The sequence below is a fragment of the Ursus americanus genome, chromosome 17, assembly GCF_024610735.1.
Source record: "Ursus americanus isolate L20-20 chromosome 17, mUrsAme1.1.p, whole genome shotgun sequence".
Lineage (NCBI taxonomy): Eukaryota > Metazoa > Chordata > Mammalia > Carnivora > Ursidae > Ursus > Ursus americanus.
Genome location: NC_142143.1, coordinates 58,412,373 through 58,430,227, shown reverse-complemented (window position 1 = coordinate 58,430,227; position 17,855 = coordinate 58,412,373).

Here is a 17,855-nt window from a genome sequence, read left to right as displayed (position 1 = left end):
CAAGCCACGTCTCTAAAGGCAAAGGAAATAAAAGCAAAAATGAACTATTGGCACTTCATCAGGATAAAAAGCTTCTGCTCGGCAAAGCAAACAATCAACAAAACAAAAGGCAACCTATGGAATTGAAGAAGATATCTGCAAATGATATTACAGATAAAGGGCTGGTATCCAAGATCTATAAAGAACTCCTCAAACTCGACACCCAAAAAATGGGCAGAAGACACAAAGAGATACTTCTCCAGAGAAGACATACAAATGGCCGACAGACACATGAAAAAATGCTCCACATCACTTGCCATCAGGCAAATACAAATCAAAATGACAATGAAATACCACCTTACACCAGTTAGAATGGTTAAAATTAACAAGACAGGGGGCACCTGGGTGGCACAGTGGTTAAGCATCTGCCTTCGGCTCTGGGCGTGATCCTGGCATTATGGGATCGAGCCCCACAACAGGCTCCTCCGCTGTGAGCCTGCTTCTTCCTCTCCCACTCCCCCTGCTAGTGTTCCCTCTCTCGCTGGCTGTCTCTATCTCTGTTGAATAAATAAATAAATTCTTTAAAAAAAAAGGAGGGCACTTGTCATAATGAGCACTAGGTGTTATATGCAAACAATGAATCATGGAACACTACATCGAAAACAAATGAAGTACTGTAGGGTGAATAACAATTTTTAAAAAAAGAGAAGATATGAAATCCATACAGGAAAACTGACACAATTTGCAAATGACATAAAATCCCGAAAGATTCCACACACAAAAAAAAAACTGTTAGAATAAAAAAATTCAAACAAGCTGCAGGATATAAAGTCAATATGCAGAGACCTGTTGTCATTATTTTTCAAATATTATTTATTTATTTGACAGGAAGAGAAAAAGCACGAGCAGTGGGAGTGTCAGAAAGAGGGAAAAGCAGACCCTCGCTAAGCAGGGAGCCCAACACGGGGCTCGATCCCAGAACTCTGGGATCATGACCTGAGCTGAAGGTAGACGCTTCACTTATGGAGCCACCCAGATGACCCAACTTCTTGCATTTCTGTATACTGATGACACACTTTCGCAAAGAGAAATTAAAAAAGCAACGCCATTTAAAATTGCATCAAAAAAAAATCTAGGAATAAAAGTAACCAAGAATGAGAAAGACATAGTACACTCAACACATGGCAGAAAAGAAATGAAAAATATGTTTGTCCAGGGGGGCAGAATGTATGGGTCAAAGATTTGGAAGGGAACACAAACAAATGGTAGCATACGCTATGCTCCTTAACTGGAAGAGTTAATTATGTGAACATGTCCATCGTACCCAAAGCAATCGACAGATGTGATGAAATCCCTATCTGAATTCCTGTGTCATTATTCGAGGAAATAGAAAACAGTCCTCAAACTTGTATGGAATCACAAAAGACACCAAATCCGCAAAGCAACCTGAGGAAAGAGGTGCAGTCAACACACTCCTGGATTTCAAGCTGGATTATAAAGCTGTTGTCATCAAAACAGGATGGTACTGGCATAAACAAAGACACCAGGTCAGTGGAACAGTACAGAAAGCTCAGAAACTTACCCACACGTAGATGATCCTCACTTACGACACAGCAGCAGAAGATATGCCATGAGGGAAGGACTGTCTCTTCAGTGAGCAGTAACAGGCAAAGGGGACACTAAATGCAGAAGAATATAACTGGGTCACTTTCTTACACCACACACAAAATTTTTAATGGATGAATGATTTGAACATAAGACCTGAATCCATAAACCTCCAAGAAGACACAGGTACTAAGTCTATTGACATTAGTTTTGGCAAAGAGTCTTCAGATCGGACACCAAATGCAAAGGCAACAAAAGCAAAAATAAACAAGTGGAACAACATCAAACTGAAATCTTCCACACGGCAAAAGAAACCATCAAAAACTTAAAAGGCCTCTGGCCCAATAAGAAAAACATATCTGCGAATCATATGTGTGAGAAGAGGCTAATATCCAAAATACACACAACACTCATACAAATAAAAAAAAAACTATATAAAAAATGGGAGGAATATGTGAATAGATACTTTCCAAAGATGGCACACAGGTGCCAACAGACAGAAAAAGTTGTTCGACATCACTAATCATCGTCAGGGAAACATCAGTCAAACCCACAATCGGCTATCCTCTCACAACTGTTGGAATAGCAATTGTCCCAGAGACAGACACCAGGTGGGGTCAAGGGTGTGCAGACGAGGAAACACTGTGCACTGTTGGTGGGAATGGAAATTGGTGCAGCCACTGTGACAAATGGTATGGAGGTTCCTGAAAAAATAAATGCAACTACCCCATGACCCAGTAATGGCTCTACTGAGTATTGATTTAAGAACACAAAAATGCTGCCTCAAAAAGACAGATGCACTCCCACGTTCACTGCAGCATTATTCACAAGAACCAGACATGGAAACACAGACCTTGGGGGCCTTATGCCAAGTAACTCAGACACAGAAAGACCAATACCAGATGCTCTCATGTACATTCAATGTGGAATAAACAAATACTGAACGCATAGATACTGAGAGCAGGTTGGTAGGTGCCAGATTCGGGGATGCGGTGGTAGAAAAGGTTGAAGATGGTCAAAGTCTCAATGTTTGAGTGAGAAAATCCTAGTCATGAAATGGTCTGTCAGGCATGGAGACTAAAACTAACCCCGCAGCATGGGGTATAGGTTTCCCTGCTCTTTGAACGTACAGGGCTTCTGAGAAACCTTGCACAGCAGAAATGGTGTCAAGAAGGAATGACCATTAATTTACACGAACAATTAGTGTGCTCAGACTCCAAAATTCCTTCTCTTTGGCTTTTCTTAGGCCTCAGCACACAAGTTTCTAACGGAGGCCCAGCATAAATGAAGATGAAGCACAGCAGAGGCTCACAGACACAATTCAAAGTGCTAGTGGCTGGAAGCAGAGAGCGGTTGACAGAGGAAGGAGCTGGTTGGGGTGCACGCCGCCTCGGTCGTGCTTCTCCCCAGAACAGATGCTGAACGCGATTCTCACTGTTCACCTTTTTTCATAAGATTGAAATCCTCTTCAGGTCTCTTCCTTTTACTGAAGCTGGGTAATAATGTAGTTCTTTCAAGAAAGCCCAGTGTCTTACTGTGAACGTTTAAAAAGTGGGGGATACTTGTACTTGAGCATTGATGAGAGAGGAGATGTGAAAGGTCCTCCCAGACACAAACCTCAGCAGATCCACTGGGAAAGGCACCTTCCTCAGCATGCTGAACACCGACTACCTCCTACCCCCTGAGAAACCCTCTCCTTCCTCTCGATCAGGACAACCCACAACACCTGAGAGTTACCCCAATTCCTCTGTTCTCCTGCTCCTAATAGCTAACCCATCAGCAAATCCTGTGAGCTCCATCTTCAAAATGGACCCAGAAGAGGTCTAACCACTCCATCCAAAGCCACCTGTCCGTTCCACGGTGCCTGAGTTCCTTGAAAAGCTTCATCGTTGACCTGCTTTGCCATCTTCAACCCTCTGTAATCTGTTCTCAACACTGTAGCCAGTATGGCCCAGTGAAACAGCTTCTCATGGGGTTATAGCCCTGGAATAGCTTTCTGTCACCCTCTTTCACCTCTCTGAGCTCATGTCCTAAGCTGTCTCCTGTGGCCACAGGTCCTTCTTGCTGCTCCTGGAAATAACTGGAATTCTCCTGCCCCAGAGCTTTTGCACATGCTTTCCCTTCTGTTAAGAATGCTCTTGATGTATTCTCACTCACCTTCGGAGAAGTCAGAATTGGAGTGACAGGGACAGAAGATGAGGCTGTGTGTGTTGGGTGAGGCTGGTGGCCCAGAAGAAGGTTCTCTGCCAGCTCTCTGCCTGTGCCTCACTTGTCCTCAGCCAGGAACTTGCACAGAGCCCTCACCTGTCACAACTCTCACCCAGGAGACCACAGCCACCCCTGGAGCCCACCCTGTCCACACCCTGCTGCAGAATGCATTCAGCTCTCCTCTGGGACCCCTGTCAGTTTACCCAGACCTGGAACTCCCCTATCTCCTGCAAAGGTCCCGGATTCCACCGTTTCTTCCAAAATCACACTGGCGCAAGGCTTTCATGAGAAAGCTATAACACTAACTAATGAAAGGTTCACACCTACTTTCCCCTTCTGTTGCCTTTCTCTCCACCTTCTTTCCTACCTGTGCAAATTGTAACATATCAGTGGAACATGAACATGCTCTGAGATCTGAATCTTTCATTGCAGCTTTCTGTGGACTCCTTATGTGATAAGAAACTAGTGTATCCTACAACAGGGTGTTTTACAACTCTCATCTATAGAATAGTACAGCCCAAATCACTACAATTTTATCTCACTCTTCATGAAGCAGAACACTTTTTCCTTTCTTCTTTTACTTAAATTCCAGTTAGTTCACATGCCATGGAATATTCGCTTCAGGGGTAGGATTTAGTGATTCCTCATCTGCATACAGTACCCGGCGCTCATCACAAGTGCCCTCCTTAATATCCCTCACCCATTTAACTCTTCCCCCCATGCTCCTGTCCTGCAGCAACACTCAGTTTGTTCTCCAAGGTTGAGTCTATTTCCTTGTTTGCCTCTCTCATCACCCCTCCACTCTGTTCATCTGTTTTCTTTCTGAAATTCCACAAGTGTGAGAGATAGGATATTTGTCTTTCCTCACTGATTTTGCTTAGCTTAATATACTCTAGATCCATCCACATCCTTGCAAATGGTAAGATTTCATTCTTTTTGAAGCTGGGTCATATTCCATTATATATATATGTATCCCACATCTGCTTTATCCATTCATCAGTGCATGGACTTTGGGATTCTCTCCATAGATTGGCTACTGTGGACATCGCTGCTATAAACATCATGGTGCATGTTCCCCCTTTGAATCTGCATTTCTGTATCCTTTGGGTAAATACCTAGGAGAGCACTTGCTGGATCATGGGATTGTTCAATGTTTAACTTTTTGAGGAACCCCCACACTGTTTCCCAGACTGGCTGCACCACTTTGCATTGCCACCAACAGGATGGGAGGGTTCCCCTTTAAGCCGAACATTATCTGCCAGCAATTTCATAAGAGGAAACAAAACCTCTGGGAGATGCACCCAGGGTCAGGCAAGCAGTTGCAGAATTCACCCCAAGGCTCCTGACGCCAAGCCCCTTGAAGCCACCAGCATGCCACTATCCAAAAGAATTCCCAGACTCTTCTTCTGACTCCACCACCAAAGAAACTACAGAGAGAATATGGCACCTCAAAATATCGAGATAATACATTTAGTAAAACTAGAAAGTCAAGCTCAACTTTTAAACAGGAGCAGGCTGCTTTGGATAATTTTCAATTTTCCCTCCACCCTAATTTTAACTCTTCTGATGAATAAACTAATCAATGATGAAACATCACCTTTGTCAAATGACATCATCCAAGTCTGTATCAGATGAAAAAAAGCCACCTAACCCTAGATGCTGGCCACTCAACCATATCTTAGACCCAACTGAATAAACACTGTTAGATGAAGGAACAAATTAGATGTTACAAACAGGCACAGAGTGAATCTCACCTTCCCTTTCTAATAAAAGAGGGTTCCTAGGAAACAGATGGTCAAAATACATGTGTAAGCAATAAATGGACAGAGAAATTGTGATCCCCTGCAAAGTTCTACCTGCAGGGAAACTAAGTAATTCTTGCACCAAACGCAGAATGCTGACAGCTACTTCAATTTTACTTTGTGGCTCAACTAGAGAAAAGAGAAAAGCCCAGGAGGTTTTGGGATAATGAGAGGTTTTACCTCCAGCCCTGACATAGTTAGGACATTTTGCCAAACATTCCTGTGCTTTCTCTGAACACTGGCGTCCTGTGACAAGCTGCCTCGCTGACTCCGATGCTGACGTTCAAACCTCGGGTGTCTTGGAGCCAGAGCAAAGAAGTGCTGTCAGCTGGGGAGAAGAAGGCACCTCTGACCTAAAGCCTGCACACCTGCTTCGGTTTCTGGGCGAAGAGGCAACACATACTTGTTGTTTACCAGTAATTATCTTCATTCTCAATAGACCAATGACCTTGCCTTTTCTGGATAGCAGACTTACTCTTCTAAAGAAACCCTAAATTCGTCTATTCCCAATGCAACTAGAGTGGAACATTTATTTCTCACTTAAATAGAAAACACTGTTATTGTCGACACTGCATGAATGAACTTTTAAAAACATTTTAGAGAGAAAGGAAGAAACCTTTATTCAAACCCAAGTCAGGACAACTGTCTGGGAGACACAATCTTCACCAAGAAGGGAGTGCTCCGGGGAAGGAACATTTGGGGCAGGCTTATATATTTTTTTCTGTTTTGTTTTACATACAGAGTTACACACTACAGTGAGGATCTTCTTAGATCCAGAAAGTGACAGATTCTTTCTTATGTTTTCAGTATGTACATGTCAGTATGACCTTAATCTTATGGGAGCCAAAGAGGTTCTTTATTTTTTCTTATCTTTATGTTGTCATTTTTGGTTATTGTTTTCTCCTCGAAGCAGATGTACAACATGTGCTTGGGGCAGAAATAGGGCCCATGCTTTTAGGTTTTTGCCCAGTCATTTTGAGCCGGGTAAAATGTTAAAGGATAGCTTCCCTGGAAGCCCAGGATCAGGGCCCACAGATGATATAAGATAAAAATTACTTTCATCATTATAATTACTCCTAAATGGAGGAATTTGAGACAAAAGCACCTTTCACAAGAGTACCAAGAAATCAAAATGATACCCACGAAAGCCTGCCTGCTCCATGGCCAAGAAGTCACTCTTGTGTCATAGTTCACTCAGAAATCATGTTGTTGGACTGGTGAGGATGATACGATAGCAACGTCATCACTAAGAGTGGGAAGCTTCTAATTTCCATACGGCCATGTTGACCCCCTTAGCTCAGAGGCACCTGAATGGGCAGCTGTGGAGGGGGCACCATCATCACTATGAGTGGGGAGCTTCCCATTTCCATATGGCCATGTTGACCCCCTTAGCTCAGGGCCACCAGAAAGGAGAGCTGAGGGGCACCACAGGCCAAGGCTGCCAGGTGTGGCTGGGGCAGGCAGAACTCTGACTTAAGGCTCAACTCCTGTCTAGGTTATTATTATGCTCTTCACAAAGAAAGTGCCATTGTGTGTGAGCCCTCATGTAGAAAAGGTTCAGAATTTCCATTGAGATTCCCTCTTTGACCTTTAGGATATGTAGCAAAGTTCCATTTAATTTTAAACATTGAAGGACTTCTTGATTTTCTTTTCGCTATGACTGTGGCTCAATTCCCCTGTGGTCTAAGAATAGAATCTAGTTAATTTCAGGGTTTAACATTTGTAGACTTCATTCGTGGCCCCACCTATCATCTATTTGGGTAAAGAGTCTATGACCACTTGAAAATAATGTATTCTGCACTTATTATGGAATGTTCCCTATATGTCAATTAGGTCACATTTGTTACCAATGTTTTGTCTGCTTTTTCTTTCAGATATTGAGAAAGGTATATTAAAATCTTCAAACAATCCTGCTCTATTCAACGTTGCATCAGAGAATCTACCAGTGTTAGAAGGCAAGAGAAACAAAAAGTATAAGAATTGAGGGGATAAATGTGACTATTCACAGATAATACAATTGTGTACATAGAAAATCCAAAACAGTCTATAAATACCCTATTAGAATTAAAAATGCAATTTATAAATTTGAGATGGATTGTAGCTTCCCATTGGACAGTTTCTGAAAGAAAATGCAGAACCTGTCAATCTTGGGGTAGGACATAGGGTGCTTTAACCATTTAAAAGAATTCAGTGGGACTTCATAAAAATGTGACATTTCTCCTTAACTTATGACCATAAGAAAATGAAATAGTGAACCGCAGGCTGGGAAGTAAACATTTGCAATACACACACTGACAAAGACTTGTCAATAAAGAATTCCTGCTCATCAACCATAGAAAGTCTATTTATAAACGAATACTTCACAAAAGATTGACTGATGGCCAATAACAACAGGAAAGGGTGCTCTACAGTATTATTTTAAGGAAGAGCAAGGCCTTTCCTAAAATGAAAACATACACACAAACTAGTATTCCCTAGATGGATGACGTCCTTATTTCTGAGGACAGCTTGAAGAACAGACTAGCATCAAAGTAAAGTGATGGAATTCCTGACACTCAGAGGATGGATAATTGACCTCAAACTACAGTACAATTTCTAGGCATCATTCGGTCCTCTGAAGGCAGACAACTACCACACCCCTTCCTCCACCACACAGGTTGCTTCCCAACACCTACCATAAAAGATGAAGATGAGAAACAGATAGGACTAGTAGGAAATAGCAAAAATCACATGTGGGGATTATCCTGAAACACACTGATCACATAACTAGTGTAAGGAAGTGTAGGGAACTGACAAGGACAGAGACTCAAGAGGTACTTCTTTGGGAAATGCTGTCTGAAATCGTCACACCTTGGTACCAGCTAATGAGGGCTCTGACCATACCCTAGGGTTTGCTCACAAGGGTCTGCAACACCATCGCTGAGGACTTCAAGACCTCAAAGCTTGCCTGATTGACTATTGGACTAAGAGATTCCCATGTTCTGAAAACAGATACCAACTCATTGAAAGGTTCACCTGGGCTCTCTCGGAGGCCCTACAAGAAGCTGAACCATTCACTGAAAATCAATTACACACACACACACACACACACACACACACACACACACCTGTCATTTCACCAATTACTTAAACATTCAAGGTTCTTCCTACCTTTTCTTTTACACATTGATATTTATACTCACATGAAATGTCATCATTTCTAATGAACACTGATGTCAAAATAGAGATCCATTGACACAATATTCACAAAATGAAACTTCCCTGCTGTAATTTTCAATATAGCATTTTTTAAAGATCATACATATTTTAGATTTTTGGTAACTTTTACAGGAGAAGATCAGCATTGAAAAACTCTGAATACTTGACAATGAGTTTTAAGCCTAGAGAACAAAAATTGTCCAATTTCATAGATAATAAGGAACCAAAGTTAAAGCATGGAAGCTGTAGTCGAATAATTTTACACATATGCATCCTCTCTTATTCTACTACTGAGGGGCGTGTTTTATTACCACTATGCATGCATCAATTGTCTTCCACGTGCACCTGCACAGGTATAATGAATTACTACAGTAGAATGAAATGTTTGGGAACTACTTGGCGGCATCTATCATGAACAATGAAATTTTGATCTTATATTTGGTGAACTTCCACTGTCTGTCCCTTTAGACGATGGACCCTAAACAGAAGGGGGAATGAACCACGAGAGACTATGGACTCTGGGAAACAAACTGAGGGCTTCAGAGGGGAGAGGGGTGGGGGATTGGGATGGGCCAGTGATGGGTATTAAGGAAGGTACATATTGCATGGAGCACTGGGTGTTATATGCAAATAATGAATCACGGAACACTACATCAAAATCTAAGGAAATACTGTATAGTGACTAACATATCATAATAAAAAATTATTATTAGAAAAAAATTAAAGGTAAAAAAAAAAACCAATACAGCTTCTCTGTTTCAAGAACAATCACAATTGAGAAAAAACTAACTTCCAATCCCTAAAGCAAAACACAGACCAAGTTCCATTTCACTCCCCTTTATTCACATTCTCTGTGGGTTCTAAGCTATTTCCCTACCTCCTTTCCTGCTGAGCAGGGAGCCTCGGCTCGATCCCAGAACCCTGGGATCATAACCTGAGCCAAAGGCACATGCTTAACTGGCTGAGCAAGCCAGGAGCCCCAGCCATGTTTTTCTTAAGCAAAAGGACACTTTCTCACAATGCGTTCACATGACTTCACATGGTACCAGAGACCTGCATTTGCTTCTAGGAGGTTGCAGATGAAGGCAATTGCAAACTCTTACAGTGGTTTATCAAATACAGTGACCTGCCTGGTGACAGTGAAACCCTTATGAGCCCACGAGAGGGTGCTGTGACACTCAGCTGTGGCTGGGCTGGCACAGAGAACCAAATCCATTTCCCTGCCTGATGTCTGTGAGGAACAGATGCCCCCACTGTGAATGAGACCCTGCCACTGAGCTGTCCAGAGATGGCCATCCTCACGGAGGATGAGGATAAAGGACAATGCCTGAGGAGACCTCATCTGTCTCTTTTATCTTTTCATATTTTCGACAGTGGACAAATCACTGCCTAGGAGTCCCCAACTACCTTAGTATCATCTGTGAATGGCCAAGAGGTTTTACAAAACACTTAAGATTTTGACCTCACAAATGCCCACAACCACTTACCATAGGGATTCAACATTAAGCAAAGATACTGTTCATTGGAAGAGAGGTCCTGCCCACTGTTGTTTCTCACTTATATGCTCATCTTCCTTACCTCATGGTAACATAACCACCTTGATTCCTGCTGCCGTCTTCAGGAAGGCTGATGTGACTTGTCGGGCATTACTCTGACATCGTTCTTTCTTAGCAATAAGATGTGGACATTTCCCTAGTCCTACACACCCAAAGTTGAATCGGAATCAGGATTGAGGAGGCTGATGAGAGTTGAAGGTGTTTTCCTGTACAGGGTGGTTTATTACCAATAAGGATGGGTCAGAATCCTCGAAATTCCAGAACCTTTTCATTAATCCTTCCTACTTGTGAAAGATGATGTACATTGGTCTTTCCCTGTATAGTGTGGTGACTCAGAGAAAAGTGCTTAGCCCTTTCGTCAGACTTCCACGACCACCTTGGGGCTGGCTTCCATATTCAGAAAGGATGATGTTAGGGCTAAGAGCGTTCCTGTACACTGTTATTTCTTACAGATAAGTGTATGGCATTTTTGTTACATTGCCAGAACCACTTAGCGCGGGCTTGCCGGCCTCCTGGGGACGAACCCTAACCCTAGTTCGGCCCCCGAGGGGCCTCTCCCAAGGGGCCTGGCACCACAACGCCAGTGATTGGGGATCCCCGAGCCCAGCGCCGGAGTCACCCTGCCACCCCACAGCAACCCGGGTTGCTAGGGGGGCCGCCAGTCTTTCAGGGCGAGAGAACGGGCAGGGCCCTCCAAGCCCCCAGCGACTTTTGAAGTCCCCCCGCGCCAAAATGCTTGGGTCCACACTCCCTCTCGCCAGTGCCCTCACCTCGGCCTGCCCCTACGCCTGCCGCAGAGCTGGAGGAACGGGCCTGCTGCACTCCTGGGGGCTAAAACTTACCCTAGGTCGGTCCCTGAGGTGCCCCTCCCAAGGAGCCTGGCATCTCAATGCCGGGGATTTGGGAACCCCGAGCCCCAGTGCTGGACTCACTCTGCCACCCCCAAGCTCCCAGGGCGCTAGGGTCGTTGCCAGTCATTCAGGAAGGGAGAACGGGCAGGGCCCTCTGATCTGCCTGCGACCTTCAAAGGCCCCCCATGCAAAAACTCTGGCTCCCACTCTCCTGCTCGCCAGCACCCTAACCTCGGCCCACCCCTAAGCTCACTGCAGAGCTGGCGGATCAGGCCTGCTGGCTTCCTGGGGGCTAACCCTATCCCTTGGTCGCCCTCAATTGGCCCCTCCCAAGTGGTCTGGCGCCGCATGCCAGGGATTGGGGACTCCCAAGTCCCAGTGCCGGACGCACCCTGCCGCCCCACCACCATGTGGGGCACTAGGGGCTTCGCCAGTCCTTCAGGGCAACAGAACGGGCAGGACCCTCCGAGTCACCTGTGACCTTCGAAGGCACCCTGAGCCAAAGCCAAAATGCTCTGGCCCACGCTCCCGCTCGCCAGCGCCCTCACCTCGGCCTGCCCCTCCACTCGCCCCACAGCTGGTGGAGCAAGCCTGCCAGCCTCCTGTGCGCTAACCCTAACCCTAGGGCGGCGCCGAAGAGGCCGGGTACCGCAACGCCAGGGATGGGGTGCCCCCGAGCCCCTGCACCAGACTCAACTTGCCACCACCCGGCCACCCAGTTTGCTAGGGGCGCCGCGCGTCATTCAGGGCAGGAGAATGGGCAGGGCCCTCCGAGCCTTCTGCGACCTTTGAAGCCCCCCATGCCAAAACGCTTGGGCCCACGCTCCTTCTCACCAGCGCCCTCATCTTGGCCTGCCCCTCCGCTCGCCTGACAGCCGGCTGATCAGGCCTGCCGGCCTCCTGTGGGCTAACACTATCACTAGGGCGGCCCCCGAGGGGCCCCTCCCAAGGGGCCTGGCACCGCAAAGCCGGGGATTTGGGACCACAGAGCCCCAGCGTTAGACTCAACCTGCCGCCCTGCCACTACCCGGGCCGCTAGGGGCGCCGCCGGTCATTCAGGGCGGAAGAATGGGAAGGGCCTTTCGAGCCCCCGGCCACCTTTGAAGGCCCCCCACGCCAAAACGCTTGGGCACACGCTCCCGCTCTCCAGCGCCCACACCTCGGCCTGCCCCTCCGCTCGCTGCACAGCCGGCGGATCGGGCCTCTGGCCCCCTGGGGGCTAACCCTAAACCTAGGTCGGCCCTCGAGGGGCTCATCCGATGGGGCCTGGCGCCACGTCTCTGATTGCTGAACCCCGAGCTGCAGCGCCAGACTCACTGTGCTGCCCCACCGACACCCGGGCCGCTAGCGGCGCTGCCGGTCATTCAGGGCGTGAGAACGGGCAGGGCCCTCCAAGCCCCAGACGACCTTCAAAGGTACCTCCGCCAAAATGCTTCAGCCCACACTCCCGCTCGCCAGCGCCCTCACCTTGGCCCATCCCTCCACTCGCCACACAACTGGCAGATCGGGTCTGCCGGCCTCCTGGGGGCTAATCCTAATCCTAGGTCAGCCCCCGGGGAGCCCCTCCCAAGGGGCCTAGAGCCACAACGCCGGGGATTGGGGACCCCTGATCCCCAGTGTCAGACTCACCCTGCCGGACCGCCGCCACCCAGGCCACTATGGGTGCCACTGGTCACTCAGGGCGGGAGAACGGGCAGGGCCCTCCGAGCCCCTGGCGACTTTCGAAGGTCCCCTGCACCAAAACGCTTGGGCCCGGGCTCACTCTCTCCAGCACCCTCACATCGGCCCGTCCCTCCGTTCGCCACACAGCCAGCGGATCGGGCCTACCGGCCTCCTGGGGGTTAACCCTAAGCCTAGGTCGGCCCCCGAGGGGCACCTCCCAAGGGGCCTGGCGCCACAACACCGGGGATTGGGGACCCCAGAGCCCCAGTGTTGGACTCAACCTGCCACCCCGCCGCCACCCGGGCCAGTAGGGGCGCCACCGGTCATTCAGGGCGGAGGAACGTGAAGGGCCCTCCGAGCCACCAGAGACCTTCGAAGGCCCCCCGCGCCAAAACACTTGGGCCCACGCTCCCGCTGGTCAGTGCCCTCACTTCGGCCCGCCCCTCTGCTCGCCGCACAGCTGGCAGATCGGGCCTGCCGGCTTCCTGGGGGCTAACCCTAACCCTAGGTCGGCCCCCGAGTGGTCCATTCCAAGGAGCCTGGCAGCGCAACACCGGGGATTGCGAACCCCCGAGCCCTAGCGCCGGACTCATCCTGCCACCCCGCCGCCACCCGGCTGCTAGGGGCGCCGCAGGATATTCAGTGCGGGAGAAGGGACAGGGCCCTCGGAGTCCCTGTCGTCCTTCGAAGGCCCACCAAGCCAAAACGCTTGGGCCCACGCTCCGGCTCGCCAGCGCCTTCACCTCCGCGCCCCTCCGCTCGCCGCACAACTGGCGGATCGGGCCTGATGGCCTCCTGGGGGCTGACACTAACCCTAGGTCCGCTCCCTAGGGGCCCCTCCCAAGGGGTCTGGCATGGCAAAGCCGGAGATTGGGACCCCCGAGCCCCAGCCAGGACTCACCTTGCTGTCCCGCTGCCACCTGGACCGCTAGGGGCACCGCCGGTCATTCAGAGCGGGAGAACAAGCGGGGCTCTCCTAGCCCACGACGACATTCGAAGGAGCCCCGTGCCAAAATGCTTGGGCCCACGGTCCCATTCGCCAGTGCCCTCACTTCGGCCCGCCCCTCCCCTCGCCCCACAGCCGGCAGATCGGGCCTGCCGGCCTCCTGGGGGCTAACCCTAACCCTAGGTTGGCCCCCAAGGAGCCCCTCCCAAGGGGCCTGGCCTCGCAACGCAGGGATTGTGAACCCCCGAACCCGAGCTCAGAACACACCATGCCGCCCCGCCACCACCCGGCCCGCTAGGGGCGCTGCCGGTCATTCAGGGCGGGAGAATGGGTAGGTCCCTCTGAGCCCCTGGCGAACTTCAAAGTCTCCCGGCGCCAAAACGCTTGGGCCCACGCTCCCGCTCGCCAACGCTTCACCTCGGCCCGCCCCTCCGATCACCACGCAGCCGGGGGATCAGGCCTGCCAGCATATTTGGGACTAACCCTAACACTAGGTCGGCCCCTGAGGGGCCCTTCCCAAGGGGCCTGGCCCACAACATCAGGGATTCGGACCCCCGAGCCCCAGCGCCGGACTCACCCTGCGGCTCAACTGCCACCCGAGCTGCTAGGGGCTCCGCAGGTCATTCAGGGCGGGAGAACGGGCAGGGCCCTCCAAGTCCCCAGCGACTTTCGAATGCACCCCACGCCAAAACCCTTTGGCCCACGCTCCCGCTCGCCAGCACCCTTACCTCGGCCCGCCCCTCCGCTCACCTCACAGCTGCTGGATCGGAACTGCCGGCCTCCTGGGGGCTCACCCTTACCCTAGGACGGGCCCGGAGCTGCCCCTCCCAACGGGCCTGGCGCCGCAATACCGGGGAGTGGGGACCCCCGAGCCCCAGCACCGGACTCACCCTGCCGCCCCACTGACACCCAGTCCGCTAGGGGTGCCACTGGTCATTCAGGGTGGGAGAACAGACAGGGCCCTCCGAGCCCGCGGCGACATTCGAAGGCCTCCCCATCCAAAACGCTTGAGCCCACGCTCCCGCCCCTCAGCGCCCTCACCTCGGCCCGCCCCTCCGCTTGCCGGAGAGCCGGCGGATGAAGCCTGCCCTCCTCCTGGGGACTACCCATATGCCCTAGGTGGGCCCCTGAGGGGCCTGTCCGAACGGGCCTGGCACCGCAATGCCTGGGATTGGGGACCCCCAGGCCCCACCGCCGGACTCACCCTGTCACCCCGCCGCCACCCCGGGCCGCTAGGGGCGCCGCCGGTCATTCAGGGAGCGAGAATGGGCAGGGCCCTCCGATCCCCTGGCGATCTTCGAAGGCAACCTGCGCCAAAATGCTTGGGTCCACGCTCCCGCTCACCAATGCCCTCACCTAAGCCCACCCCTCCGCTCGCTGCACAGCTGGCAGATTGGGCCTAACAGGCTCTTGGGGGATAACCCTAACCCTAGGTCGGCCCCCGAGGGAATCTCCCAAGGGGCCTGGCTGCCCAACGCCAGGGATTGGGACCCCCAAGCCCCAGCGCCGGACTCACACAGCCGCCGCGATGCCACCGGGCTGCTAGGGGTGCCGCCGGTCATTCAGGGTGGCAGAACGGGCAAGCCCTTCCGAGCCACCTGCGACCTTCGAAGGACCCCCGCACCAAAATGCTTGGGTCCACGCTCCCGCTCGCCAGCGCCCTCACCTCGGCCCGCCCCTCCACTCGTCACACAGCCGGTGGATCGGGCCTGCCTGCCTCCTGGGTGCTAACCCTAACCCTTGGTCGGCCCCCGATGGGCCCCTCCCAAGGGGCCTGGTGCCACAATACAGGGATTGGGGACACGGAGCCCCAGAGCCAAACTCACGCTGCTGCCCCGCCGTCATCCGGGCCGCTAGGGGTGCCACAGGTCATTCAGAGCGGGAGAACGGGTAGGGCCCTCCGAGCCCCTGGCGAAATTCGAAGGCCCCCCGCGCCAAAACGCTTAGGACTATGCTCCCGCTCTCCAGCACCTGCCCCTCGGCCCGCCCCTCCGCTTGCCACACAGCTGGCGGATTGTGCCTGCCAGCCTCCTGGGGGCTAACCCTAACCCTAGGTTGGACCCGAGGGGCCCCTCCCATGGGGCTTGGCGCCTCAATGTTGGGGATTGGGGACCCCCGAGCCCCAGGGCCCAACTCAACCTACCGCCCCTCCGCCACCCGGGCTGCTTGGGGTGGCGCCGGTCATTCAGGGCGGGAGAATGGGCAGGGCCCTCCGAGCCCCCGGCGACCTTCAAAGGCCATCTGCGCCAAAACGCTTGGGCCCACTCTCCTGTTCGCCACCGCCGTCACCTCGGCTAGCCCCTCCGCTCACCGCACATACGGCAGATCGGGCCTGCTGGCATCCTTTAGGCTAACCCTACCCTAGGTCGGCCCCCGAGGGACCACTCCCAAGCGCCTGGCGCTGCCATGCCGGGGTTTGGGGACCCGTGAGCACTTGTTGCGGGCTCACCCTGCCGCCCCTCCACGACCCAGCCTTCTAGGAGCAATGTCCTCATGGGGCGTGAAAATGGGCAGGGCCCTCCGAGCCCCCGGCGAATGTCCAAGGCCTCCTGCACCAAAACGCTTGGGCCAACGCTACCACTCACCAGCGCCCTCACTTCGGACCGTCCCTCCACTCTCTGCACAGCTGGTGGATCGGGCCTGCCATTCTCCTGGGGGCTAACCCTAACCCTAGGTCGGTCTCAGAGGGGACCGTCCCAAGGGGTCTGGCACTGCCACGCCAGGGATTGGGGACCCCCGAGCCACAAAACCAGATGCACCCTGCCACTCCGCCGCCACCCCGGGCCGCTAGGGGCGCCGCCGGTCATTCGGGGCTGGAGAACATGCAGAGCCTTCCGAGCCACCCTCGAACTTCGAAGGCCCCTGTGCCAAAACACCTGGGACCATGCTCCCGCTCGCCAGAGCCCTCACCTTGGCCCACCACTCCGTAATCCGCTCAGCTGGTGGATGGGGCCTGCCGGCCTCCTTTGGGCTAACCCTAACCCCAGGTCGGCTCACGAGGGGCCCCTCCCAAGGGGCCTGGCGCTGCCACGCCAGGGATTGGGGACCCCCGAGCACCAGGGCCGAACTCACCCTGCCACCCCGCTGCGACCCGGCCCGCTAGGGGCACCTTCCTCATTCAGGGCGGGAGATCGGGCAGGGCCCTACAAGCCCCTGGCAACCTTTGAAGGCCCCCCGCGCCAAAACTATTGGGCCCAAGCTCCTGTTCGCCAGTGCCCTCACCTCGGCCCATCCTCCGCTCGTCACACAGCTGGCGGAAAGGGCCTGCCGGCCTCCTGGGGGCTAACCCTAAACCTAGGTTGGCCCCCAAGGGGCCCCTCCCAAGGTGCCTGGCGCCACCACGCCTGGGATTGGGGTCCCCCAAGCCCCCTCGCCTGACTCACCCTGCCGCCCCGCCGCCACCCCGGGCCGCTAGGGGCGCCGCCGTTCATTCAGGGCGTTAGAACGGGCAGGGCTCTCTGAGCCAAGGGCAATCTTTGAAACCCTCTCGCCAAAACGCTTGGGCCCACACTCCCACTCGCCAGTGCATTCACGTCGACCTGTCCTTCGGCTCGCAGTACAGCCTACGGATAGGTCCTGCCGGCCTCCTGGAGCTAACACAAACCCTACGTCGGTGCCCGAGGGGCCCCTCCCAAGGGGCCTGGCTCTGCCATGCCGGGGCTCAGGGACCCCTGAGCCCCCGCGGCAGTCTCACCCTGCCACCGCGCCGTGACCTGGCACACTTGGGGCGCTGTCCTCATTCAGGTGGGAGAACGGGCAGGGCCCTCAGAGCCCCGGGCGACATTCGAAGACCCCCGCGCCAAAACGCTTGGGCCCACGGTCCAGCTCGCCAGCGCCCTCACCTAGGCCAGCCCCTCCGCACACCGCACATGTGGCGGATCGCCCTGCCAGCTTCCTGAGGGCTAACCCAAACCCTACATCAGCCCCCGAGGGGCCCCTCCCAATGGGCCTGGCGCCGCCACGCCGGGGATTGGGGACCCCAGATCCCCAGCTCTGGAGCCACCCTACCGCCCCGCCTCCACCCGGGCCGTTAGGGGCGCTGCCAGTC